Source organism: Mauremys reevesii, linkage group 2, assembly GCF_016161935.1.
Source record: "Mauremys reevesii isolate NIE-2019 linkage group 2, ASM1616193v1, whole genome shotgun sequence".
Lineage (NCBI taxonomy): Eukaryota > Metazoa > Chordata > Testudines > Geoemydidae > Mauremys > Mauremys reevesii.
Genome location: NC_052624.1, coordinates 80352050 through 80359815, shown reverse-complemented (window position 1 = coordinate 80359815; position 7766 = coordinate 80352050).

The following is a 7766-nucleotide window of genomic DNA, read 5'->3' as shown; positions in this document are numbered from 1 at the left end:
AGCGAGTGCACAGCTCCTTGATCTGTTGCCGCTGTAGACGTTCCAGGGTTGTGGAGAGGGTCACCTCTTCCACACCACCATTTCTTTTTCCTTCATAGTAGACACCTTCAGGCCACTCAGCGTCATCTCCTCCCTGGGCTGTAAACTGACAAACCTGTAATTCTCTGGGATAAAAGGGCTTTAGAGAGTTAACATGGTACACTTTAGGCTTTAAGGAGGAATTAGGAAATGCTATGAGGTAGTTAACAGCTCCCAGGCGCTCCTGGACCGTGAATGGTCCTTCCCATGACGCTTCCATCTAATGGGCCTGTTGCGCCTTTAAGACCATGACCTGGTCTCCTACTTTGAAGGAATGCTCTCTGGTATGTTTATCATACCAGACCTTTTGCTCTGCTTGAGCATCCTTTAGGTTCTCTTTAGCAAGGGCCCAAGAGTGTCGGAGGGTGCTTTGTAGGTTGCTTACAAAGTCCAGAATGTTAGTTCCTGGAGAAGGCGTAAACCCCTCCCATTGCTGCTTCACCAACTGTAATGGCCCCTTAACCTCGTGGCCATACACAAGCTCGAATGGTGAGAATCCTAAACTGGGATGTGGTACAGCCCTGTAGGCAAACAGCAACTGCTGCAACACTAGATCCCAATCATTGGAGTGTGCATTTACGAATTTACGGATCATGGCCCCCAAAGTTCCATTAAACCTCTCCACCAGGCCATTAGTTTGGTGGTGGTACGGGGTGGCAACCAAGTGATGCACCCCATGAGCTTCCCACAGGTCTTTCATGGTCCCTGACAGGAAATTCGTTCCCGAGTCTGTAAGAATGTCGGAGGGCCAACCTACCCTGGTAAAAATGTCAGTTAAGGCCTGGCACACAGTTTTAGCCCTGGTGTTGCCTAGAGCTACTGCTTCCGGCCATCTGGTAGCAAAGTCCACAAAAGTCAGTATGTACTGCTTTCCTCTGGGGGTCTTCTTTGGGAAAGGACACATAATATCCACAGCGACTCGCTGAAATGGGACCTCAATTATGGGAAGTGGCTGGAGAGGGGCCTTGACCTGGTCTTGGGGTTTTCCTACCTTTTGGCATACCTCACAAGACCGGACATAATTGGGAACAGCCTTTCCCATCCCCTCCCAGTCGAAGGACCGTCCCAACCTGTCTTTGCTTCTGTTCACCCCAGAATGGCCTCTGGGATGATCATGGGCTAAGCTTAAGAGCTTTTCCCGGTACTTAGTTGGAACTACCAACCGTTTTTGAGGATGCCAGCCGTCCTGGTGTCCACCAGAAAGAATCTCCTTATATAAAAGTCCTTGTTCTACAACGAACCGGGATCGGTTAGCAGAACTGAGAGGCGGTGGGTTGCTCCGTGCCGCCGCCCATGCTTTTTTAAGGCTGTCATCAGCTTCCTGCTCAGTCTGGAACTGTTCCCTTGAGGCTGGAGACACCAGTTCCTCCGTAGACTGTGGACTTGGGCTTGATCCCTCTGGAAGCGATGTAGGTGATGAGGTTGTTTCCGTTGACTGTGGACCGCTCTCCGCTGGTGCACTAGGTGATATTTCAGGCTCTGGCTGAGCCTCTTGGGTAGGGTTGTCTGCTGCTCCTGCCAGTTCGGGCCCGCTGGCGCCCTCTGGCGGTGGAGTTGGATGCGCTGGGGTCAGTGCTGGCAATGGTTTTGCCGCTGGTTGCTCTTCCAGTTCCGGTTCTGGGACTGGATGTACTATGGCTGCTGTAGTTGTTGGCATGGGATCCGGTTCCACCACCTCTGTCTGGGTCTCTGGTAACACAGGGGGTCCTGGTGGATGGCTGAGGAACAGGGATGGGAGTGGAAGCTTGTTTGGCCTGGTTGCGGGTGACCACTCCCCCCCTCTTGGGCCGAAAGACGAAATGAAAAGTATTTGAAAGAATTTCTAAAGGCTATGACTGCTGCCACACAGCAGGGACAGTGCAAGTGCAGGAAAAAAGTTAAGGAGCCTGAAGCCAAGCCCAAAAAAAAAAAAGAGAAAGGAAGCGGTCCGCCGGGTCAAAAAAAACATGCCTGCTATGCTGAGCTGCATGCAGCAGGGGGGGGGCCCACAGTACCCAACCCTGACTGTGGATTCCGAGGGATGGGGGTGGGTATCTGGCATGTGTGAGGATTATGGAGGAGAAGAGGAAGAAGAAGAAGAAGAAGAAGAGAGAGAGAGCACAGAGCACAGCCCCCACAGCAGCCAGCAGCCTTTTCCAGGGCCCAGGCTACCCTTACCCTCCCAGCCCCTCGCAGCCACAGCCCCTGAAGAGGCAGAAGGGAAGCCTGTAAGGGAGCCTGGATTTGCAAATAGCAAACAGTTTTTTTAAGCAAACTTTTTTTTGATTTTGATGCCCTTAGGGGACTTGAGATGCATTAGTTACTTGCAAGTTTACTTACAATGTTGTTACACATGGAAGGAGAGGAACATGTCATGAGGATTGAGGGTCCTCTCTCGGGAAGAAGAGAAAAGCCAGGTCAGGTAAGAAGGTGGCAAGCTGCTCTTGTTCTTGCAGGAGCGTTTTATTTTACCATGCCATGCATTTACCATAGCATGCATGCATCAAGTACAAAGCATCAGCAAGGCATATCAGCGTATGGTCCCGGGACTGCTGGCATCTCAGAAGCATCCGTTCTATCATCCTCTTTGTTATTCTGTGTTATCAGGAGCAAAGTGATAAATCTCAGGAAAAAAAGGGGGAAAATATTTTTTTTTGGAATTTTCTTTTGGGTTTTCTCAAAAACAAAAAGCACAAAAAAAAAAAACACTTTCCTGCAGGAGGGGGGGGGGAGGGGGAGGAATGCTCTTTTCTTTTTCTTCTGAGCTTCCCAGGAGCTTGACAAGCAGTGGGTGGGGGGCAAGGGGGTGGGGGAGGGGGTTGATTAGCAGGGGTTGGGGCGTAGCAGGAGCCAGCGGGGGGGGGGGGGGGCTTAGGGAGGGGGTGCATCACTGATCAGCATGCAAGCCTGCTGTGCATGCCTGCTGAATCCTGATGGATGCTGTAACCCAGAGATGCAAGCAGTCCCTATTAAGATGAAAATGCTTAAGATGAAAAATGAAACCTTGTAGTGAAATGTGATGCTTTTAATATTTATCTCCCTCATGCAGCTGCAAATTTTTTCAGCCCTCCTCCCCCCCAAAGGCTAGCACAGATAATAAGGGAAAAAAAAGAGAAGAGATGAGAGAGATGTTCTCAGATATTATGGAAGTTACACGCAGAAAGCTCATCTGAATGAGTGGAGGAAGGACGTGGTTTCAAAAAGAAGGAAAGAGGCCAGTGAACGTGAGGAGAGGAGGGAGGAGGAGAGGAGGAGAGAGGAGACAGAGATGAGAGGTGGCGGCAGGGCAGGAAGACCGAAAAGGAGAATCAGCGGGAAGGAAGATCAGCGGGCGGATGCAACGGGGGGGGGCTGCTGGATGATCAAACGGATGCCCGTGAGCTTCTGGAACAGGAGAGGGAGCAGAGTGCAGCGCTGCAGCCCTGTGCAACCACCCTCCCCTCTCCCACTCTCCCCCTCTCCTCACCTCCTCGTGTAAGCACCAGCGGTGTGGGCTCGTGGGGGGGAGGCCACCACCGCCCCCACGACAGGCCTTCTCCATCCCTCCTTTCCCTCCTCCAAAACACACCTTCTCTTCTCTCTCTTTTTTATAAAAAAAAAATAATAATAAATTTTTTTAAATGAGAGTATTTGCATGTGCATAAAGCTGGGAGGGGAGGGGGGGGGAGGAGCTTACACTGAGGGGGTCAAGGGCAGGGGTTGGTGGTCATCAACACACACACACACACCACACCTGGCCATTGCCATTGCTGAAGCTTTCGCTGTGTGCTCTTCTAATCTCCTGGTGTCTGGCTGCGCGTAATCAGCGGCCAGGTGATTTTCCCTCAGCTCCCCCTCCCGCCATAAAGGTCTCCTACTCTCACAGAGATTGTGGAGAATACAGCAGCAGCAATAACATAGGGACATTGGTTTGGCTGAGGTCTGAGCGAAAGTCAGTAATGTGCGCCAGCCGCCCGCAAATGCACATTTCAAGGGGTAGGCTGGGTCCCCCCATAACGACGACAGGCATTTCATCCCCAACTGTTAGTTTTTGGTGGTCTGAAGAAGTAAGTTTGCTGCGCAGCGTTTAAACAGAGTGTCTGAACTGAATAGCATCACATCATGAACCCTCCTCCCCATCCACCACGGATGTTGTGTTGCCTGTGTGATCACCAGTGCCAGTGCCAGCATTGATGAAAACCCCTTCCGGTTTATTTCCCTGTGTGTGCTGGTGCTGCGGCCAAGGATAGGATATATATTCCACGTTCCACCCCCCCACCCCCAGTCCCCAGCATTCATTTGCCACAAGCCATCCTTTATGGCCTGCCACCAACACACGAGTCACAGCAGCAGCTAGCAGCTTTGCACTTGCTTTGGCTTAGTGCATACACAGCAGCCCACACTAAAATTTTTTCCTCCAAATTGATTCCCGACCTGTACCGCTAGCTGCACTTCTGCTGGCTATCCACACTCTCTTCTACTGTGCTTCTCTACTGTGAGGGTATTATGGCTCAGGGCAGGGGCAGCGTTTCAGGCAAGTTCAAGTTCCATCACAGTTCCATATGAAAGCGCCCTTAATGCGAAAAAGTTGAACCACACACACATCACCCACAACCTGCAGTGCTTGTTTCCCCACCAGTCAGCCCAAAATCGGCGGCCCAATCTGCCCCATTACCATCAGGATCCATCAGGGCGCGGGGCCCGCGGTTTGAGATAATTGATAATTCTGTGTCTCATCAATTCTGTGTCCATCGCGCCATCCACTGTCCCGCTTTACTCGCTGCCGTGGTTCGAAGGTCCTGGTTCAGCATATACCATACTGCACGAGGTATTTAAAACATCCACGGCGAGCTGTTGGAGCTGCGAGGGGTCCATGGCTGCTGCGCTATTGCTGTCTGCACAAATCAAAAAAAGCGAGCAGCAAAAACAGTTCACCAAGGAAAAGAGGGAGGGAGGGGAGGGAGGGCGCCACCTGGCCCCAGAACAGGATGATTCGCGAAATGATCCCCACCCCAACCCGCACTGGCCAGCCCATGGGCGGAGGGGAGGGGAGGCGGGATAGCTACGGGCGGGTACTCACAGCTCAAGAAATCGGCCAGAGCCTCGGACCGTGGACGGAACGCACCGAATCCACCCGTGCACAGTGTGGCCACGCACACTCGATGTTTTAAAAAATTAATTTTATTTTCCCTTGGCCAGCTGCACATGGTTGGCCAAGTCTTCCCCCAATAGCATGGGGATGGAATAATTGTCATAGACAGCAGAAGTCCACTTTCCTGACCAGCCCTTGTACTGGACAGGCAATTCAGCTGTAGGTAAGGTTACAGAGTTTGACATGAATGGAGAAATTGTGATTTTGACCTCTGGGTTGATGAATTTCGGGTCCACTAAGGACTGGTGGATAACTGACACACTCGCCGCGGTGTCTCTCCACGCAGTAATCTTCTTCCCGCCCACTCTCAAGGTTTTCCTGCGCTTCGGGGGTATTTGAGAGACATCCGGGCCTGGGGATCCTAGGTGTAGTGATGGTGTAATGGACTGTACTCGATGGGGATTCTTGGGGCATTTGGCCTTTATGTGTCCCAGTTCATTACATTTAAAACATCGCCCAGCTGATGGGTCACTGGGCCGAGGTGGGTTGCTGGAGACTGGTGAGGTGGGACTGTAGGTGGTTTGAGGTTTTACTTGGGTTGCAGCTGGGGTCTTGATTGGCGCCCGGTGGTAGGATTTATTGTCAGTTTGTCCCTTGTTAGATTCGCTCCCCTGGGTGGTAGCTTTTTTCTTTTCTGCTATTTCTGCCCATTTGGCTCCAATCTCTCCTGCCTGGACAATAGTTTTGGGTTCTCTATCTAGGATGTACCGTTCTATTTCCTCAGGAACACCATCTAAGAACTGTTCCAGTCTTATCAGGAGTGACAGCTCTTCAAAATTGTGAGTTTTTGTTCCCGATAGCCATGTATTCCAATGTTTGTCAATGCAGTAGGCGTGGTTGGGGAATGACCCATCTGGTTTCCATTTTTGGGCTCTGAACCGCCGACGGGCATGTTCAGGTGTTAGTCCCATCCTGAATCTGGCCTTTGTTTGAAACAGATTATAATCGTTCATGTCGTCCATAGGCATTTCAGCTGCCACTTCTGCTAAGGGTCCACTGAGCCGTGGCCTCAGCTCTATCATGTACTGGTCTTCAGGGATGTTGTACCCATGGCAGGTCCATACAAAATTTTCCAAGAAGGCCTCAGTGTCATCACCTGCTGTGTAGGGAAATATCTTTGGATGGGGGGGGAGTGCCTGGAGAAGGGTTTGTTGGGTTGGGCTGGAACAGTTGGTTAGCCTGGCTAAATTCCATTCTTTTAACTCCATTTGTATCCTGTGGTCAGCCTCTTGCTTTTCCATCTCTCTCTTGTGGTCAGCCTCTTTGGCTTTGTGGTCACTCTCTTGCTTCTCCAGCTCTCTCTTGTAGGCAGCTTCCTCCTTGGCCATTTCTACCCTCATTAGTTCTATTTGCACCCTAGCAAGTTCCAGTTTGTCAACTGTTTCACTGCCACTCATGTTTGTGCTTCTGGTGCTGGCCACACCCCTCTGCAGTCAGGGAATTGGGTTGCTTGCTTCCCAATTCCTACCCTGTCTACTCGCAACTGAATAGAAAGAAACAAAAGCTTTTGATTTGCAATTGTGTGATGCTTATGTTGCTTGTTCACAGTTACTCACTGTGCTTTTGACCGAGAGAAATTTTTTTTCCCCTCCTGGCTCACAAGAACTAGACAAACCGGTCTAGCAAGTGCCTCTTGCAAATTCTAAGTACCTCTCAGTAGGGGTCTCTTCTAACAAAAGCCTTGTTAGAAAAACCTTGTCTGTTTGCCTTCAGGGTATCTCTCCCTTCTAGCCTGCATTCCTGCTGTAGGAGAAACAGCTCTCAATGGCTCCTGGTTCTTAAAAATCCGTCACCGCTGCTCACCATGTCATAGGTCTTCTCCCCCACTTGGAGCTTTTGGGTTCCAAGATGGGGACCTGCATGGGTTCCTCTAAACTAATCCTAGTCTAGATCCGGTTCTGCTGCCACCAGTTAAGTTTAAAGTGGGTAACACACTGCCTGTCCCCCAAACTTCCCCTGGGGAACCCAGATTCAAACCCCTTGAATCTCACCAGAGAGAGAGAAACAGCCAGTTCCCCTCCCCCCCTTCCCTCTCTCCAGCCTGCTCTGGAGAGATTACACACCAAGTCAAATCCTTGACTCAACACAAAGAGGGACTCACCTCCCCCTCCCCTTCCCTTGAAAATGCAAACAAGAGAAGAATCAATCAAGTCCTAAAAAGAAAAGAGTTTATTAAAAGAACAAAAAGAAAGTACACTATCTCTGTAATACCAGGATGGAACAATACACAGGGTCTAACTTATAAACCTGGAGAGATTTCCCCCTCCCCCTTTCTTTCTCAGTAAAAGCAAAGTAACAGCAACAGAAATAAAGATATTCCTTCAGCAAAACACACAACTGCATATGTAGAAATAAACGTATAATGCTAGTTCGCCTGTTTAACACTTACTAGCCTGAATAGATGAACAATACTGCAGAAATCTTGGAGGACTTGAAAAAAGGTGTCTGGACTCCCTTAGCTCCAAAGAGAGACTCAACTCAAACAAAAAACACAGAAAAAACCTTCCCTCCACAGAGATTTGAAATTATCTTGTCCCTGATTGGTCCTCTGGTCAGGTGTTCATCAGGTACTGCTTGT